Here is a 19299-nt window from a genome sequence, read left to right as displayed (position 1 = left end):
GCATTCCTGGTGTGTCTGTGTTGTGCAGGGGAGGGTCTAGCTCTGTCCTGCTCACTATGAATTGATTGACATTTGTACATATTTAACTACCTTTTCCTTAGCTGTGAGTGCTACATAGTTGTAGCTGGAAGGGTTTACCTTAGCAGGGATATTAGGTTGCAAGTAGATAGGTCTCGGTAGGCCCTGATTCAGGAAAGCACATAAGGATGTGGTTTTCTAAGCAGAGTTACAGTTGTTATTCTGTAAACAGAGCATTTATTATTGGTCTGAAAAAAATACAGGCACGTTAATTTCAGCAGCAAGGGAAAACACTGAATTTAGAAAACATCAGTGTTTGCAAAATGGAAAATGACAAAATCTGCAGAAAAAATCTCCCCACACCTCCCCTTTTTCCCCTTCCCCAACCTTCAAATGGGTATCATAGACAATGGAGAGAAAAAATACAACATTAAAAACAGCTAACAACTTACATGGCAGTGACCGTTTAGAAAAGACTTTGCATATTATTTTTAAGTTACAGTTTTGCACATATGCTGTTCAATAACTGCTAGAATTAAAGTCCAAGCAAGGGGTATCAGGAATGCAGGATCTGAAGGGTTTCAGCAGTTGCTAAAGGCAAAACTTCCTGAAATTGTAGCAGATGTTGCTTACTTCCTGTATGCTTATCAACCACTGTAAAAATGTTTCTCCTTTGTAGTTGTTATGTTGAGCATAACTATGGAGATTCAACACAGTCTATACGACACTGACACATTGAGTGATTTACTGTATATCTGGTTTTGAATAATCAACCAAAGTATTGTTCTTACTAGAATCTCCCTGGACACTTTGAGGAAGTTCATTAGTCACTGGATTTGAAATCAATGACAAGCAAATGACAGTACAGGAAATAAGTCAAACGTTATGTTACTACTTTATTCAGTAAAGATGGGTTTAAATATTACAGACTTACTGTTGCTTACTGCACCTACAATGGAATCCTTTTAACTGAAGACTTGATAAGTAAGTAACAAGCCCATTTCATTCGGACAATTGCCAGAGCAGAGTCAGTGTAATGCAACTTCATGATACTAAACAATTGGTAAATGCAAAAAGAAAAGGAGTACTTGTGGCACCTTAGAGACTAACCAGTTTATTTGAGCATAAGCTTTTGTGAGCTACGGCTCACTTGTAGCTCACGAAAGCTTATGCTCAAATAAACTGGTTAGTCTCTAAGGTGCCACAAGTACTCCTTTTCTTTTTGCGAATACAGACTAACACGGCTGTTACTCTGAAATTGGTAAATGGCATGGCTAGTCTGTTTAAATGGTGTTAATTGCAAGCCTGTAGTTAAAAGATGTGAACTAGTATTTGCTTGCATAAATTTCCTGCTGTGCAACCCATTATCAACTTCAGCCTGCTTGCCTGCATGTTTATGGCCATCAAATGTGTTAGTTTGGTCTTAATGTGTTAATTCTTTATATATTGCTTCTCGCACACTGAAATAAAGAGCAATATATCCCAGCCCAATGTGTTCTTCTGCAGCCTCGTCTATACTAGAAAAGAGCATCCATTTAACTAAATCAATTGAAAAATCAATTTAGTTATACCAGCACTAGCCCCTAATGTAGATGCACTTAATCTGGTTTAATCCTTGCTTATGTTGATTTAGCTAGCTTGTATTCATAAAATACAAGTTTAATTTATATTGATATAAGCAAAGATTAACCAAGTGCATCTATTTTGCATGTTGTGTCAGTTTACCTAGACTGATTTTAAACCGATTTATTTAAACCAAGGCATGTTCCTAGCATGCTGATAATCAGGTTGCTGATAATCAGGACAACCTCTTCACAGACACTTTTCTTTTCCCTCTTGGAAGTATCTGCCATAAACTTTCTGCTGCTGGGTTTTTTGCTTTGAGATTTTAAAAGTTAAGTTCAAAGATAGTTTTGGAGTGGTTCCTCTGGCTCTGTAGACAGAGGTTGATGTTCGAGACCAAAAATAACATCTTATATCTGGCATGACTGTGTGGTAGACATGATTATACACTGCCCATGGGAAATGAGAGATTTCAGGCAACTGTTGCTCCATAGGTGTTTATAGTGTTACACGTGATGTTATCAGGAGAAAGGGCACAATTCGTTTTACTTTTGCAACCTTCCTAGCAGCTGGGGCATTGGACTGCAGCCTTGAAGAAGAGTTCTTGCATTGACTGTCACTGTAGACATCTATTGATGAAATTATTAAAGCTACATGGCGCTTTACAAACATGGGACCTAATCCTGCAAATTTATACCAGTAGTGCTTACTACCTTGAAGCGAATGGGACTGTTCATGGTAGGAAGCCTGGGAGTACGTGCTTAAATGTCTGAGGATCTGGGCCTAAGAGCATGTTGGCTCAGACCTATAGATAACCCACATTCATTGCCCTGAAGAGACAAGATAAGCTTGTACAAGACAAGACACGAGACAAGCATTGAGAAGAGGGAGGTTGTGGAGATTAGTGATGAAGAGGAGAAGAGATGGGGGACTGTTTGAAGAGGAAGGATTTGCAGGGAAGTGAGGACACTTGCTGTATGTGGACAAGGAGACTGTTTCAGACATAATGGAAAGCACCATAAAAGGTGGGAAAAGCAGAAGGCTTAGGAAGAGCTGTACAGTAGGTGAGGCAAAATTCTGGTGAGGAATCGGAGCTTGAATGTGATGTGAATGTTCTCTGTCCATGGGGAGTAAAGGAGTGCCTGCATTGCATCAACATGTCCATCCCACTTGCAGCTCTGCATTAACACAGGAACTATAATCAAATGTCATGTTTCAGGGCTTCAACTGGTCACCTACATGGGTCAGGAAGGATTTTGTCCCCTAATACACAATTGTCCAGCTGAATTCAGTGTTTTTTTCTGCCTTTCCCTGAAGTAGTAGGGATTGGCCACAGCTGGCGATGAGAAACCAGATGACATAGAGCAATGCTTGCAGATGGTAGAGAGAATCATTTTTCTAGATGTCCAGCTGTTGTGTCTTGATCACATGCTCAGAGTCAAACTGATGTCCAGATTTGTGATCGGGAAGGATTTTTTCCCCCGGTCAGATTGGCAGGGACCTTGGAGGTTTTTCACCTTCCTCTGCTGCATGGGGCATGGATCGCCTGCTGGGATCATCTGGGCATATCCCACTTAATCAATTCCTGGTCATTGCAGAGGTTTTAGGCATTGGTGGCACCTTGGTCTCTCCTGTTCTCTGTCTGAGGCACACAATAGCCTAGTCTCCTGAGAACTAAAATGATTTAGTCTAACTAAAGTGTTTGGGCTCAGTATAGGGGTGTCTGGGAGAAAATGAATGGCCGGTGATATATAGGATGTCAGACTAGATGATCTAATGGTCCCATCTGGCCTTAAACTCTGAAATCTACAAAAGGGAGCATATGGAAGAGTTTAAAGGGGCAAGTGACACTATCAGATTATTGAGAGAGGAAGACTTTAGTAGATGCCTTATAGACATACTGGGTTGGATGAGAGGTGATGTGGCCAGTGAGAAGGTTATGGACATCAAGGAAGGAAGTGACTAGCACAATGTCAAGGGTTCAACAGAGGCACTGGGCACAAGGAGGAAAGAGTAGATTTGGGAGACATTAAAGAGGGGAGCTGATAGTTATGTCACCCTTCGTCTGGAGAATGTTCAGTGCAGCAGCAATACTGGGCCAGCTTTCACACAATAGTGTGAGAAGGGGAGATTCAACTTTGTACTCAGCACAAGGCCAGATGTGTCACAAAAAAACTAGAGTCCAAGTTGTGCCTAAATGAAACAGAGAGACTTTCAGGAGTTTAATTACAGTAGAGTTGCTGAGCTCCAAGATTTGGCTTAATAGGGACATTTATTAATAACTAGATAGTCATGTACATTTTAATTTTTATTGGTTATAAGCAGGGCTTTGGAGCTGTGCTCTGGCTCCAGGCAAAAACCCGCAGCTCCACTGCTCCGGAGCTGCTCCGCTCTCTGCTCCAAAGCCCTGGTTATAAGGAATGACGCATGCTACACTATAATGCATGCAAGTAGCCCTCTTCCTCTGCTGTGGTTAGTGATGCTTGCTTTAGTGAATGAATGGTACAGCTAACTCACATGGGGCTCAATCCTGCAAGGTGCTAAGCACTCTAGCCCCAAAACCAGCAAAGCCCTTAAGCACTTCCTTAACTTTAAGCTTGTGAGTAGTCTCATTGACTCAAGTGTTTTACCGGATCAAGACCAGAGTGCTCAGCACCGTGCATGGTAGAACCTTGTTTTGCACAAAAACAGTCCTGTAGGAGTCACTGAAATCTAGTTTATTTAGATTGGGAGAATGTCTAATGGTTAGAGCAGTGGACTCCTAGCTCCTGTTCTGTTCTTCTGGGGTTTGTTCTTTCACTGACTTAGTTCTTGACTTTTTGCAAAGTTGTTAACACCCTGTCACACAGCCTTATCCATTTGTAAAATGGAGATAACAATATCCATTTTGCACACATGGGAGTCTTGAGGATTCAAGGCATGCTATAAGTGCAAGGTAATGTTAGTATGAATGGTAATGATAATGAATATCTGTACGTAACTGATATTTTAAACTAGATATTAATACTTAGACTGGACAAACCACTAGTAAATGTACAATAGGGGATAGTCTTGCACTGACTGAGAGACAAACTAGATGGTCTGAGAGGGCTTCATTTTACCAAAAAAGATGTAGGTTTAATAATTAATTCTATTTTAAATGGGTTTTACTCTGCCTGCTTCAAATTTTGGAAAAGCTGCTATTCCCTGGCCCCATTGTTAGTGTTTTAGCAGCTGTTTTCCATTGTTTTCTCAGTAAGAAAAATACATATCAGTAACAGGAACTATCAGCAGCATGAAACAAGCTGACTTGCCAAGAACATTTCTCCCACTATTATTATTTATAGTTAATATTTTTTTGTACTGCAAGTCAGACTGTGATTCAAGGAATTTGCCAGATTTCAGGGCAATTTTGTGCCACAAACAGATGGATGTGTTTCACACACAAGCCACATTTTTCCATTAATCTTCACCAGATAGAAGTATAGTTGATATAGCTCCTTCAACGTGCAAGGTATCCCAGAATGCTACGTGGTCCTGATTCACAAAAGCATCCTGATTCAGAACACTTGCACACATGCCCAAGTGCTTTCCTGAATCAGGGGGCATAATAATACTCAGCGGTTATATCAGCCAATTTTACATGTTTGAGGAAGTGTACAAGCATTCACTAATCAATCCATAACACCTCTGTCTGTCTGTGCTATTATATGGTGTTCATAACTGTGGTATCTGAGTGCGTCCCAAAATTAAAAAGTGTACACATCTCCTTCTCCCAGTGCTTAATTTGTAATGCAAGGGGTGCCAGGGATCAAGCAATTAGGTGCCATTTTTTTTTTACATTCATAACTGATGCAGTAAGCCCAGCGGTGTTATAGCTATGAACTGCTGGAGGTGCCAGGGCTCAGCCCTGGCACAAATTAAGCACTGCCCTCCTACAGTTAGCAGGGACTGGATTTTGAGGATACTTTGGTTGGGTTTTTGTGGGGATGAGCTGGCGGGGAAGTTATGGTGTTATTTTGGTTGGATAAGTGGGTTGCATTTTATTCTGAAGAGGCATTTTCTTGGAAATCATCCATGACAATTAGTCAGAAGAGGCACCCAGTGTTTTCTCGCCATACAAAATAATTGTTATGCTCAGTGATGTAATTTGGATGGAGTGCTCTTTGTGTTTCCAATGAGGTGTCCTGTTCAAGCTTGTTTGGAAGAAAATAAAAGGCTTCTTATTGGGTCTCACATCAAAACGCAGCAAAAGATCTCTGGTTGTATGGTAACAGCTCTCAGTCTGATTTTTAGGTGTCCTGAGTTTATAATTGTCAGGTTATAGCCCCCCCCCCAGATATACAGAAATGAGGTGCTTTATACTCTGAATAATTAATAAATTAGAGACAGGTCATGATGTGGCATGTCTTGGAGTTGATTTAATTAGTTGATTTTGAGTCCTGTATTATTTTAACATGCCATACATGTGGTGGAGACTGTTTTATGGATTAAAGAAAATATGTTCTTTAAGTTCATCGATCAAAGCAGAACAACAGGAGGTTACTATCATAACATACCACATAGCGGTAGTAGTAAATGGAAACCTGGTTCTCAGAATGTTTTTAGCTGAGCAATCTTAAAACTAGTTTTACATCTCGCTTTTCCCCATGTCTGCCAAGATATTAGCCTATTATTCATAAACAGGAGATTGTAAATTAATAATGATATTTCTATAGCGGCTTTCTTCTGGGGATTTCAACATGTTCTACAAACACTAATTAATTAAGCCTTATAAAATCTTTAAGAAGTAGGTAAGTGACATATAGTTCAGTTAACCCACTGTGATATAGAGTATTCTCTGGAATGCAGATGCTATTTAAAAATTTTATTAAAGCTAATGTTAAAAAAATTATATAAGACATAGGTTGGGAAAAGATGTCTGTACATCTGGGTATAGTGCTTGGATTATCCACAAATATAAAGTTAGTTTTTAAGTCATATGATACACAGAGTACATAATCAGCAATAACCCAAATTTAGGTGAATAGATTTAACAATACAGTTTAGATATTAGAATCTGAATACTCGGATATATCACTCATGAAAAGTTGTACAGAGATTTGGTTGTGGAAAGCAAAATATAACAATGAGTGGAGATTGTCCCTCAGTAATTGAGAATTAGATAGGTTGTCCATTTAGAAAATACAATCCATGAGGAAAGTATTTCAATCTAACACTGCACAAAAGTTTAGGATGGAAAATGACTATCTTAACCAATGGAAATTGCATGGAAAGTTTAGATATAGACTGTAATTACGTGAACTGGGATCTGGCCATGATTCTGGAGTGAGGACTCATTCTTCCAAGAAGTAAAAGCATGAGATCTTTAGTGAGCAAAGGTGCTCATAACCCTTGTTTTATATCTCCTCTAAAGGATGGTATCTCCAGCACAATATCTCCTAGCACCATTCTGGAAAGGAGGTTCTCTACTGACTCAGAGGAAAGAATGCCACCTGATTAATCACCTACATGCCTTCCCAGAGCACACAGTCCTGAATGGTTTTCCACCTCAATACTGACTTGGCCTTTCTTGTGTGAGTTGACAGGAGCACAGCAGAGATGGTGTGGATGCAGGCTGCTTTATTCTAGTGGAAGGTCTTCCCCTGTCACTTGACACTGAAGGGGGTATGCCATTAGTATGGTCCAGGTGAAGGTATTTATAAGTGTAGCTGGGTGGTCACCCCGCTCCAACTCAGAAAGGATTAAAAGCCAGCCCTTGGAGAGACCTGGGGCTGAGAGCCAATAAGAAAAGGCTGGGAGGAAGCCAATCAGGGCCCGGCTGGGCCCTATAAAAGGGCTGTGAGCCAGGAGCTGGGTCAGTCTCTCTCTAGCTTTGGAGAGAGATGGACCTAGCTGCCTGAAGGAGCAAAGGGTACTGTAGACAGAGCAGGGGCAGGGGCGAGCTGAGCTGAGCTGAGCTGAGCTGAGGAGCTTAGGCCTGGTGACCTCCCAGGCTGTGGCCTGACAGGAAGGCCTGGAGAGGTACTGGGCTGCAAGGAAAGGCAGCAGGTCCAACCCCCCCCCCCCCCTTGCCAATGATGAGTGATCATTACACTGCAGTCTGCCCTGGTGAACAGGGGATAGAATGACTGGCAGTAGCCATTGAGATGAGGTGGGCTTAGAGGGTTGGGGGTTCCCCTGAGACAAGAGAGCCAAAGAGTGGGAGTCGTGTTGGGGCAGAACTCCAGGGTAAGGAGCACGGGGGTCTGGGAGGGACATGGGGGCCTGAGGCAGATGAGCCGCTGGCCAGCAGAGAGCGCTCTAAGCTGGAAGCAAGCTAATTCCCAGGGCAGCCAGCAGGAGGCGCCACACCGGTGCTTAGCAACAATAAGCCAACAGCAAGAAGAAGTGGAGATGTATGGCATCCAGTTTGCTCAGTGTCACATTAGCCCAATGTCCTAGTCATAGTCACAAAGCCAAGCACAATAGCAAAACTGGCCCCTGTTTCTCTCCGTTAGTGTAGACATCCTGCCAGTATGTTTGGACCCCCTGACATTTGCATGGAGAATGCTGTAAAGCTGGAGTAGCTTGCAAATAGTTTTAACAGTGGAGAATAATTTCCTGACTCTTGCTCTAAAGGTCTGAGGAAATAAACCCTCACTGTACAATGAAACAAGAGTGAGTTTTTATCAGACTTGTGTTTATAGAAAAGACAGAGAAATTTAGGTCACTTTAGAGAAATTTTTCTTGTTGTTTGTGTTTCCCAGTCCTTCTGCATGTCTGAGTCTGTGGCCTCCTTTACTGGCTGAAGTCCTGCATCAGTACGCCACAGAAAGCCTTGCTGAGGCAATCTTTTCACAAGGGGACACATCTGCTCATTTTACTCAAGCAAACACAACCACGGAGTTCAGTGACTGGAGGGCCAAACCCTGACAAACTAAATGGTGGAGCAGGCCTTGTATTCTCTAGTGACAGGGCATAGTCCTCCACTCCTGTCTTCCTGCACAAATGGCTCCGACACCTCCACTTTGTTATGATTGCTGTGTACCTTATTTGTGTTATATCAGCCACCGCCCTTTTACAGTCCAATGCAACAAGGCTATTTACAGTGACATATAATTATCATCCCCTTGTACCAGAGGGGAAGAAATCCCTCCATTCAAAGATCTCTCCTAACTAACTATTCGCTCCCTACTCTCCTGTGTTCATCCTTCCTGTGTTCCTTTTCTACTCATCTAGTTAATGGGCTAATTATCTCCTTACGTCCCCCTAGCTCAGGCTGATCTAGTAATTAGCCACTCCTTCCCTCAGTCAGGCCCTCTTGGGATGCATGGGGGTGGGACTAATTGGATGACCAGAGTGTTGGTTCAGCTGCTGGTTCTCATTATTTTAGCACACAACATCCCTATGCAGTAGGGTGAGTGTCACCCTTGCTCATCTGGGGCAATATTCTGCACCTTTACCTTTATGCAAATTGCACAGCAATCAGGGGCAAGAGAAGTGTCACTGAAGGCAGAAATTTTTGCTTTTGTGAATCAACTGGTTCATGTCATAAATGGTCTTAACCGCATGGCTATGATCCAAAGCCTATTGAAATCAGTGGGAGACTTTCCATTGACTGCAGTGGCTTTTGGATCAGACCCTGTGTTTGCTTAATTTCTTCACATTTTTAGCTGCCGTAGCACTTTCCAGATCTGGAGAAGTGTTCGAAATCTTTTTTTTTTTTTTTTTTTGCATGCACAATAGTCTATACTATAGCCTCTTTTATCATTTATAGGTAGTGAGTGTCCCTGCAGTTTAAAAGCCTTTCAGAAAGACTGCATTGGGAGCAACCAAGGGAAGGGTGATTGCACCAGTCTACTGCCACATCATAACGTTTAAATACTTTATTTTGTACCCCCTGCTAAAGTTTAATCATTCCAAGCAGGGAAAGTCAAAGGGGTTCAATGCCAAATTTTCAAACAGGCTTATTTTTTAAAAATTCTTCATGAAATTGCTGCCCAACTTTCAGTATGAATATAGTTTGCCAAAACCTTCATTTCATTGCATAACCCTCAAGATGGAGATACATTATTGTATTGCAAGTGGATTACTGGCAAGAGTACGGTAATTTATCATCTGAAATGCAGAATGTTGTTTTGTCAGTTACAAGTTTTATAATTATCCATTATCATTATCTTTATAGTTATTTTTTCCAAGGTTATGGATATATCACACCTTTTAAAAAGAAGTTCTGTCAGGTTTTGTTTGTTTGTTTGTTTGTTTCAACATATTGGAACCTGATTCTCCTTTCACATCCATGTATATCAGGAGTATATATACCAGAACCAGTTGAATTCCACAGGAGTAAAACCGGTGTGAGTGTAACCAGAATAAGGCCCCGAAGTTCCTGGTTAAAAAAACTGAAGTAGCCATGCGAGTTAAAAAAACAATTTCTATAAGGAAGTAATAGTAGTAATAATAATAATGTGCATTCTTAGCACCTTTTAAACCCATCACAAAGATTAAGTAGTTAAGCCTCACAACACTGGGATAAAGATTTTTAAAGCAGGATACTGGCACTCGTGAATTCTCGGTTGTATTCTTGGCTCTTCCACTGACCATCTGCCACTTAGCCTCTGTCTCGCTGCAGTTCACCCATGTGTAAAATTCACTTAAAATAAAGTCCATGCTCTGAAAATGACTTTAAAACCACAAGTTAGAAATTTTGGTTTGTAGCATGGACAAGAAATGGTTCTGTGGCTGCTGGCTCATAGAAATTCCCTGGCTACCCTGTTGAGAACTCTAAATATGACTGATGAGGCACCACCCAATATTTCAGAATCTGAAATGCAGAGGCTGCAGAATCATACAATTGTAGGACTGGAAGAGACCTCAAGAGGTCATCTAGTGAAGTCCCCTGCATTCATGGCAGGACTAAATATTACCACTTTAGGCACTCATGTTGCCAGCCCACTTACAGTATGTGGCGATTGTTGACTGCCCAATTTACTTACTATGCACAGTAAGAACATAGTCCAAAACTCACTGGAATAAGTGGTAAGGGACCTAATGACTCAATGAACTTTGCATCAGATTTCATGTGGGGGCAAGATCTGGCTAAAGGAAATTCCAGGAGTTTTCCCTAGAGTTCTCTAATGTTCTGCTGAAGGGAAGGGCTTTGCACAACTGACTAACAAATCACTTCTGTGTAATGAGCCTACAAGAGCCATGTACACAGTAAATATGTCTCTGCCAGTACAGTAACTCTGCTCACTGGTTCTGATTATCATTGTTACAAATACAGTATTATACTCATTGTCTTCACATGTGGCATTACACAAGGCTTTGTAGAGAAAGTCAATGACAAGCCAAACAGAAAAGTTTTTAAGGCTAGTTTTAAGGTGGGAGAGATGACTTGATGGCTCAGAGGGAGGGAGAATATTCTGAGTACCTAGGACTATATGAGTAAAAGACTAAATTGTTGTAGCAAAGAGCTTGGGCAGATCTGAGGGTACCCTGACTGACTGACTAAGAAGTGAGTTTCAGAGTAGCAGCCGTGTTAGTCTGTATTCGCAAAAAGAAAAGGAGTACTAGTGGCACCTTAGAGACTAACCAATTTATTTGGGTGTGGCAGGTGGGTCAAAGTCAGAGAGCAGGTTGGAGCTGAGTGGAGTGATCAGTGTACACTGTATTTGTATGCTGCCTTGCACAATGGGGTCCTGCTCCACTTAGCGGGGGCTCCAAGATGTATAAGAACATAAGAATGGACATACTGGGTCAGACCAATCTAGCCCAATATCTTGTCTTCTGACAGTGGCCAATGCCATGTGCCCCAGAGGGAATGAACAGAGCAGATAATCATCAAGTGATCCATCCTCTGTTGCCCATTCCCAGCTTCTGGCAGACAGAGACTAGGGACAACAAAATTACCCATAGAATCTTCCCCTTGCTAAAGAATTGTCTTCAGAATCTCAGCTTTCATTACAAATATAAATTTCTACTAGTGGTTGTGCAGACAACCTCAAAGAGGTGATCCAGATGTGAATCAATGCAGAGATGGTCTGCATGAATGCAGAAAGCCTGAAAAAATAGCTCTGAGAGGTGTGAACTGCTCCATTAATCCCAATCAGGTGTTAACTGAAACCTGAAGATGACACTACATTGAAAACTCAGCGTGTACAGATAGCATAAAATAGTCAATGTATTATCAAAATAAGTAACATAGGTAACTGCATACATTGTGTTATTCATGTCCATATTTAATTAAATAAACATTTCTATTATTAAAATATATCTTAATCCACTACAGAATTTTGAAGAATTTTCACCAGAGCACTACAGAGTCTGAGGACCTTGCTGCAGAACGTTCATCCAGTTTGCAGCAAACTACAAGGGGCTTTAGATATAGATGTCTTAGTTTGTCCCATTGGCCCAGATCCTCAGAGGTATGTAGGCTCCTAACTTCCATTGACTCCATAGGCCTGGATCATTGTGTCTAGAAGAGGCCCTAAAAGGTCTTTATGGTGAGGCTGTGCAGGTAGCTGGTGTTTTGTATTCCTTGCTCAAAACAAGGATTTATTACACTCTTTAGAATTGAACAATGTCAGTGTCTATTCTTTTATACTTTTGATATAACAATCTATGTGGGCTGTTAAGACTGCAAAGACTGGTTCTCTGGCTGCTTGTTCATGTGTATTGAAGAAAGCTGACACCTGATTAGGTGCGGATTGGTTTCACCATATAGTAGGTTTCAGAGTAGCAGCCGTGTTAGTCTGTATTCACAAAAAGAAAAGGAGGACTTGTGGCACCTTAGCGACTAACAAATTTATTTGAGCATAAGCTTTTGTGAGCTACAGCTCCCCCCGCTCTCCTGCTGGTAATAGCTCACCTTAAGTGATCACTCTCATTACAGTGTGTATGGTAACACCCATTGTTTCATGCTCTATGTATATAAATCTCCCCACTGTATTTTCCACGGTATCCATCCAATGAAGTGAGCTGTAGCTCACGAAAGCTCATGCTCAAATAAATTTGTTAGTCTCAAAGGTGCTACAGTTCAGAAGCCACAATAAACACTTCTGGGGCTAGAGACGATCTTATTAGATCTCTTACAAGAAAGAAGCAGCTGTCTATGTGGGGCCTTAGAAATAGGATTCAGGGAAATGATCAATAAGTCATATTTTAAATGTTGTCATGTATTTTTCTTAAAGTATAGTTGCAAGTCTGTTGACTTGGAAGGGGCTTGGTGAAAGAAACTGGTTGGACAATGAAGACTCATATACAACATTTGTGTTGTTCAGAGGCTTAGATCTTTGTGTTGGAGAGAACATATGTAAAACTTCAGTAGTATAGTCAGCTGTGTAGCTATCTATCCGAATCACTTGATCCTGAAGACCTCTGTTCCCACACGGGAGAGACTGTTTTGTTTTGTTTTTCTGCCCCAGGCCTTGCTGCAATTTTGTTGAGAAAGCATTTGCAATTCCATTGGGGACTAACCAGAAGAACTACTACTAGTTCTGTTGGGGTCCCTGATACCGTGGGCAGGAATTGGGAAATTTGTGTTGAAGTTGAGTGAGGTATGCTTCTATGAAGAAACTTTCTCTACCTTCTATATTCAAGGACTATAAATAGAGGTAGGGCAATGGGAAAAGCATCTTGTCTTACTATAGCATTCATGACTACTATGTGAAAGCTTCCTCAAACCCATTTGACTCTACAGCACTAGTAGAATTCTAGTTGTCTACATAAAAAGAAAGGGAGTACTTGTGGCACCTTAGAGACTAACAAATTTATTTGAGCATAAGCTTTCGTGAGCTACAGCTCACTTCATCGGATGCATCCACTGAATGCATCCGACGAAGCGAGCTCTAGCTCACGAAAGCTTATGCTCAAATAAATTTGTTAGTCTCTAAGGTGCCACAAGTACTCCTTTTCTTTTTGCGAATACAGACTAACACGGCTGCTACTCTGAAATCTGTACATAAAGTGTCTTTCTGGGGTGAAATTTCAGGGTATAATTGTCCTGACCTCTCTTGTAAGTGAGCTGGGACAGAGGGGAGGTTACTTGTCCCTGAGCCATTAATATCTGGTCTGTGGTACCAGAAGCCTCTGCTTTTATTGTTGATGTGTTCAGCTGTAGGAAGGTTCTACTAATCTAATGATGCAGATAGTGGAATGATGAGGAAAGGGTGGGATGCTTTTAAAGGTGAAGTAAGTCTCAGGCGAATTTAAGATTGATTCTTATCACCTTCTCCTGGTCCCTGCCCCATGCACTCTTAAACCCAGAAATGTGTAAAAACTAGCCAGTATTTTCCACAGAGCACAGACAAAGTGGGCGTAGACTCTTCAAGGAGCAGGGCAGTATATAGAGAACTATATATAGCTATAGACTTGACTTTACAACTGATGAGCCCCAAACTTCTCTGAAGTGGCCTGGTAACAGGGCAGGGGCTCTCACTGCATCAGCTAGGCCACTGATACTCAGACTTTGAGGTACCTGAGCTGCAAGTAGCTCTTTAAGGCAGTGATTCTCAAACTTTTGTACTGGTGACCCCTTTCATATAGCAAGCCTCTGAGTGTGACCCCTCCTTATAAATTAAAAACACTTTTTTATATATTTAACACCATTATAAATGCTGGAGGCAAAACAGGGTTAGGGATGGAGGCTGACCGCTTGTGACCCCCCCCCCATAATAACCTCATGACCCCCTAGTTTGAGAACTTTGGCTTTATGGTCTCCTGTTCTTTGCAAAATATGATATTAAAACAGCCTGACTTAATTATTAGCACTCAGGATGTTTTATTGTGTTACTAACCAATTGTAGTTGATACAGTTGACTGGCCAAGTATTATTGTAAGTGTAATATACATGGATATACAAACTAAATAGTTCCCCTGTCATGGTGTTTAAATCTGAGTCTATAGTACTAGTGTTTCATTTAGTGTGAATTCACAGGACTGTAGCTCTTCTGGGTACTGTTGATCCTTAAGTTGGTTCTCTGAGCCCCTGCGGTCTGCCTACCCCTGCGCTAGAAGATGTGTCCTTATGTGGATGGGGGGCCCCAGGCCGTGGGGAGCGGCAGGGGGCACAGCTTGCCCTGGAAGTGGGGGGGGGGAAGGGGCCACTCCTCGCGGGGCGAGGGAAGGTTTGGGGCGCTGCTTCCCTCCTTTGAACCTGGCTCTCGCCCCGTGCGGCGGGGAGGGGAGCCGAGGGCAGCCCTCCAGCGACAGCCGGCGGGCCCCGCGTGAGCTCCGGTCTGGCTCCCCTCAAGGAGGCCGCCCCCCTCCCTCCAGCCAGGCAAGATGGCGGCGGCAGGAGGCGGTGCTGAGGGGAAGGGGGATCCCGCCTGAGACACCCACGCGCGCGGGCGGGCGGGCGAGACGGCGGCTCGGGCTCCCGTTAGGATGAGCTAAGGGCGCCGGGACTGGCTCGCGACGCGCTCGCTCTCTCCGTCGCGCAGGGCGGGGGGAGGAGGAGGGAGCGCAGCGCCGGCCTGAGGTGAGCCGCGCCGCGCCGGCGGGGGTAACGTGCGGAGCTGTCACCGTCGGGGGGGGGGGTCGTCTCCGCCACCGTGGGGCGCTATCCCAGGGCCGGGGCAGCGGGGGCCGTGTCGGTGGGGCGGGCAGCAGCCCCCGAGGGAGCCGGCGTGGCGACGGGGAGGGGGCCACCCTGGGCGGCATGACTGGGCTGCAGCCCTAGGGCAGGCGGCGATACGCGAGTATGTCCGGCCCCCTCCCTGGCGTTAGGGCTATCGACGGGGGGTGCCCTAGATCCCGCCGCCGCTGCGGTCCGGGGGGTTCCCAGGCGTGAACGGGGGGGGGTGGCTTGGAGGCGTCTGTGTGTATCCCGCGCCCGACCGAAGGGAAGTGGTGCCGCTCCGTTAGCTGCGGCCGATTTGGTGCACCCAGCAAGGCGTTCCTTCGGTATTCCTGGTCTCCGGGCCATTCCCGGCCAGATGGTGCAAACGTGGGCTGGGCGGCTCGGGCTGCTGCGCCCCGGGGAGCTGGGGGGTGAGGGGGTGTCGGGCTGCGCGGCCGCAGCGCCGTCTGATGGGGACCGGCGTGTGACTTCCCTAACGGGCGTTAAAATGGCCCTGGTGTAACGCAGCTGTGTAGACAGACGCAGGGGCCGTGATCCCCTGCTGCTGGAGGTCGCGTGTGCAGGTTGAGTCTGAGCTTCTGCTGACCTGCCATGTTACAAACGCAGGGCAGGACCAGCAGACCTGGCGTTGGGCAGCTGCAGAGGAAGAAATGGGTTGAGATTTTTGTTCACTGCATCTGTAAATTCCCATTCACTTTAGTAGATAGCTAATGGGGATTACAAACATAGATATATAATATTCCCCCCTCCCCCCAATGATTCCCCCTTGGTTACATAGCAGTTTTGCTGGATTAGTGCAACACATCCAATGTCATAGTAAAAAAAAGTCTCTAGAGCCCTGAGATTTTTTGTACTGTGGTAAGTCAGAATTTACTATAGACTCAGTGGGCCACATGCTAAAAATGTTTAATGGATTGTTAGTTATTTTGATGGCTTTGAGCCAGGGCTAATCTCAAATTCTGTTTAAAGTATGCACTGGGTCTCAGCACCCCAATATGTGTCTGTTTAAAAAGGAAATTAGGAGATGTAGACTTGGCAGTTAGTTCTGACGTTTAATGTTTACATTAAACTGACTAGAAGAGTAATGTTTTGGACAGCTTTTTACTTCATTTTACAATTTCTTCTTGAACTGTTGCTCAGCCAGAGTTTTCTGTCAAAAATAAAATGTACAATCTTTCACTTTTTGAACTATTAAATATTTCTGTGTTTAATCATTGCTATTAGGTACTCTGGTTTAGGGAAACTATTTGAATCAGTCTAGCCAAGAAAGGGGTTGGGAAGTACATGAGTGAACTTTGGTTTGTGTATTGGATGTGCAGTCCAGCCTTGCAACAATCTTTTAACCTATATGTGTTCAGAGTCATGCAGCTGAAAATCAGTCAACTAATAGGGAGTAAAAAGAAAAGGAGTACTTGTGGCACCTTAGAGACTAACAAATTTATTTGAGCATAAGCTTTTGTGAGCTACAGCTCACTTCATCGGATGCATTCAGTATAGTCTTATTGTAAAATAAATGTGAAAACTGAACTGTTTCCTTGCTTAGTCCCTCTAAACACATTCAGGTTTCATTGGGCTGTTTATGATTCCTGGCATTGACTTCCTATTTATTTATAGGAAACAGAGCCTTAAAGCTTTTGTGTCCAGTTCATGCAAAGAATCACATAGTCTGCAAAGAGATACGAAGGGCAAAATAGGATAATCCAACCTACAGCCTTTGCATGGTTTCCGATTATTAGAGTTTTTACTATGCACATCTTTTAATCATTAATTTAATAGTGTAGTGTGAAATTTAAGAGCCCACTGATGTGAGGAATCTTCTGCAAAGGTGCTGAGGAGCTTCCACTCCCTTTGGAGCAAATTTTATCTAAAGGAGTCTAATCAGGTTACGACAGTATCCACTTACTGGAAACTAGTGTGGACAAGGTTTTCTGGCTTACTATAGGACCAGAACAATTTGTGGTTTTCTTGTTCAGTATTAATTCAAAAGTAACAATTATTTGTTGGTAAATACTTCTATATTAAGAAGATTCATATGCTGGAGTTCTTGGGTTACTTTTGTAGTATCAACCACACTTCAACATTCTTGCAGACTACTTGCTCTTCAATTTGTGATTATATAAACATCTCTGGGGCAATTTCTGTCTGTGTGAAGGTAATAGATATAAATTCTATATCTGAGTAGACTTAGCTTTTGACACTTTTATTCTTGTCACAATTGACAGAGCCTTGTCTACACTAGGGCTCCCACTGGTGTAGCTGACCTAGTGATAGCATTGGGCACTGGGGGACAATTTTTCTGTTCTAAAATAATTACTAGGCAGCAAACACACATGTCTCGCCTACCATTCTTTCTTTTTCTGGAGAGGATAGGGGCCCCAGTTCATTCTTGTTGTTACTGTGGTGAATATATTAAAGGTACACCAGGGAAAGTTCTAAATGCTTTCGTCCTACATCACTTTTCCACTGCAAACTGTGGCCACCACCATTTTGACATGAGCTACCACAATTAAATACATTAAACAATTTCTTTACCATAGCATGCATTTGTGCTGCAGGGTGAGATAGTTTATCTGACTGATTCATCTATATGCACATTTTCTAGTCTGAATGTTATGTGGTTAATTTGAATAATTGTAATTGGATTAATAGGTTTCTAAAATTGAAATCTGACGTTATAACAAATATTATACTGAAAATGTAGAAAATCTCTCCTCTTCCATTCCCTTTACATATATTTGTTGAGAATTGGAACTTCTTTTGCAAGTCAGAACAAGTTGTAATACTTCATAAAACAGTAGCTACAGAAGCCAATGTAATCCACGGAGAAAGTTACATTGGTATGCTTCACAAAGTAGAAAGATTCTGAAAGGACTTCTGCTAACTAGTGAAACTAATACGTACAGAAAATCTTCTGTTTTGTTAGATGCCCACTTATTCACTCTGCTGTGAACATATTTATAAGCACAGTGGCAGCATGCTTTTGAAAAGTTGGAGGTTAAAACAGATTGCACAACTTAAGTCAGGTCTAATAAAAAAGAAAAATATGATGTAATATGTGTTCAGATACAATGGATTAGCTCCCAGTAGCAAAATAGTAGTTTCCTAATATCTTCCTGTTTGACATAGGAGGGCATTTAAGTAGAATAACTTCTACTGCCCTGTGAACATGGATTTTTAGATATCTGTTCTGATGTATTTTGGGAGGGTAGGAAAATTGATAAATTTCTTCAAGAAAGGAAAATTTCAGAAGAATTGTCCAGATACCCTATTTTTGCAAATTATTTCAGTCTTTAAAAGTTGCATGACTTGTTATGATCCACTTGGTTTTTCTAAGAAACCAGGATTTTGAATAAGTGGTGGTGCTCAAATAAAATACTTTCTATTCCTTAAAATAATTAGGATTGCCAGTTTTAAAAATAACTGATTATGATGAGAAGACTTGGTATCTCAACATGGAAAATGTCACAATTTCTGTCAAAAAGTCTACTAAAACCACAGTCTGTTTACCTCAATGCTGATTTATAAGCCAATAGGGAGAGGTAACATTTCTGAAGAAAGATTAGGTTATGCTGGCATAGAAAAGGATGATGCTTTGGTATAAAGCAAAGGACTAAGCCATAGGTATTATTTTCCCCCCTTCCCTCCCAACTCTGCCATAGTCTTTCTGGGTGGCTTTAGACAACAGCACTTCAGCTCCTTTCATTTTTTCCCTATATGTAATATTGGGGATAATATCTGCTTTACAGGGGTGTTGTGAAGTTTTATTAATGTTTGAAAAATGCGTTGAGATTTCTTAATAGAACACAATATTTTCATATGCTTTACTTCTCTCAGCACTTTTCAAAGTGTGCACTTAAGGCATTGATTGTAATTTATCACAGTATTGGAGTCTACAGTTTTAGTTATCCATAGAGCAGCTGCAGCACCAGCAGTGCAAACTTCTCTGTGCCACCCTGTCAAAGATCTCCAGAGTCTAAAGCCTTGTCTGCGCTATCTTAAGGACACACCTTTCAGGGAACCTGATTGCAACTTGCTTGCTCCTTAATTCATTTACAAACAAAATCCTAAATTATATTCTCTCTCAAAAACAGCTGGTTCATTTAGATAATTAAATGTGAGCTGAACATTCCTGAAAATCTGGGCCCAGGTGTCTAGTAAATGTGTCAAATACCTCT

At 42.3% G+C, this 19299-nt stretch overlaps 1 protein-coding gene across 8 annotated transcripts in view; it reads left to right on the top strand.

Annotated features, from left to right (window-relative positions):
• DENND4A (DENN domain containing 4A) overlaps window positions 1-19299 on the top strand; it is a 114630-nt gene that overhangs the window by 377 nt on the left and 94954 nt on the right. For 3 of the 8 annotated variants that reach the window (XM_073304349.2, XM_073304351.2, XM_073304347.2), the window contains exon 1: window positions 14806-15022. The exons of 3 other annotated variants lie outside the window; for them this stretch is intronic. The gene's annotated coding sequence lies outside the window, so the exon portion shown is untranslated. Of the gene's footprint in view, window positions 1-11879; window positions 11970-14805; window positions 15023-19299 lie in introns of those variants that run through there. 2 more of the 8 variants (XM_073304354.1, XM_073304350.2) reach the window with 2 other exon arrangements.

Source organism: Lepidochelys kempii, chromosome 10, assembly GCF_965140285.1.
Source record: "Lepidochelys kempii isolate rLepKem1 chromosome 10, rLepKem1.hap1, whole genome shotgun sequence".
NCBI lineage: Eukaryota > Metazoa > Chordata > Testudines > Cheloniidae > Lepidochelys > Lepidochelys kempii.
The sequence above is the reverse complement of the archived record's forward strand: the minus strand, read 5'-3'. Positions and strand labels throughout refer to the sequence as shown.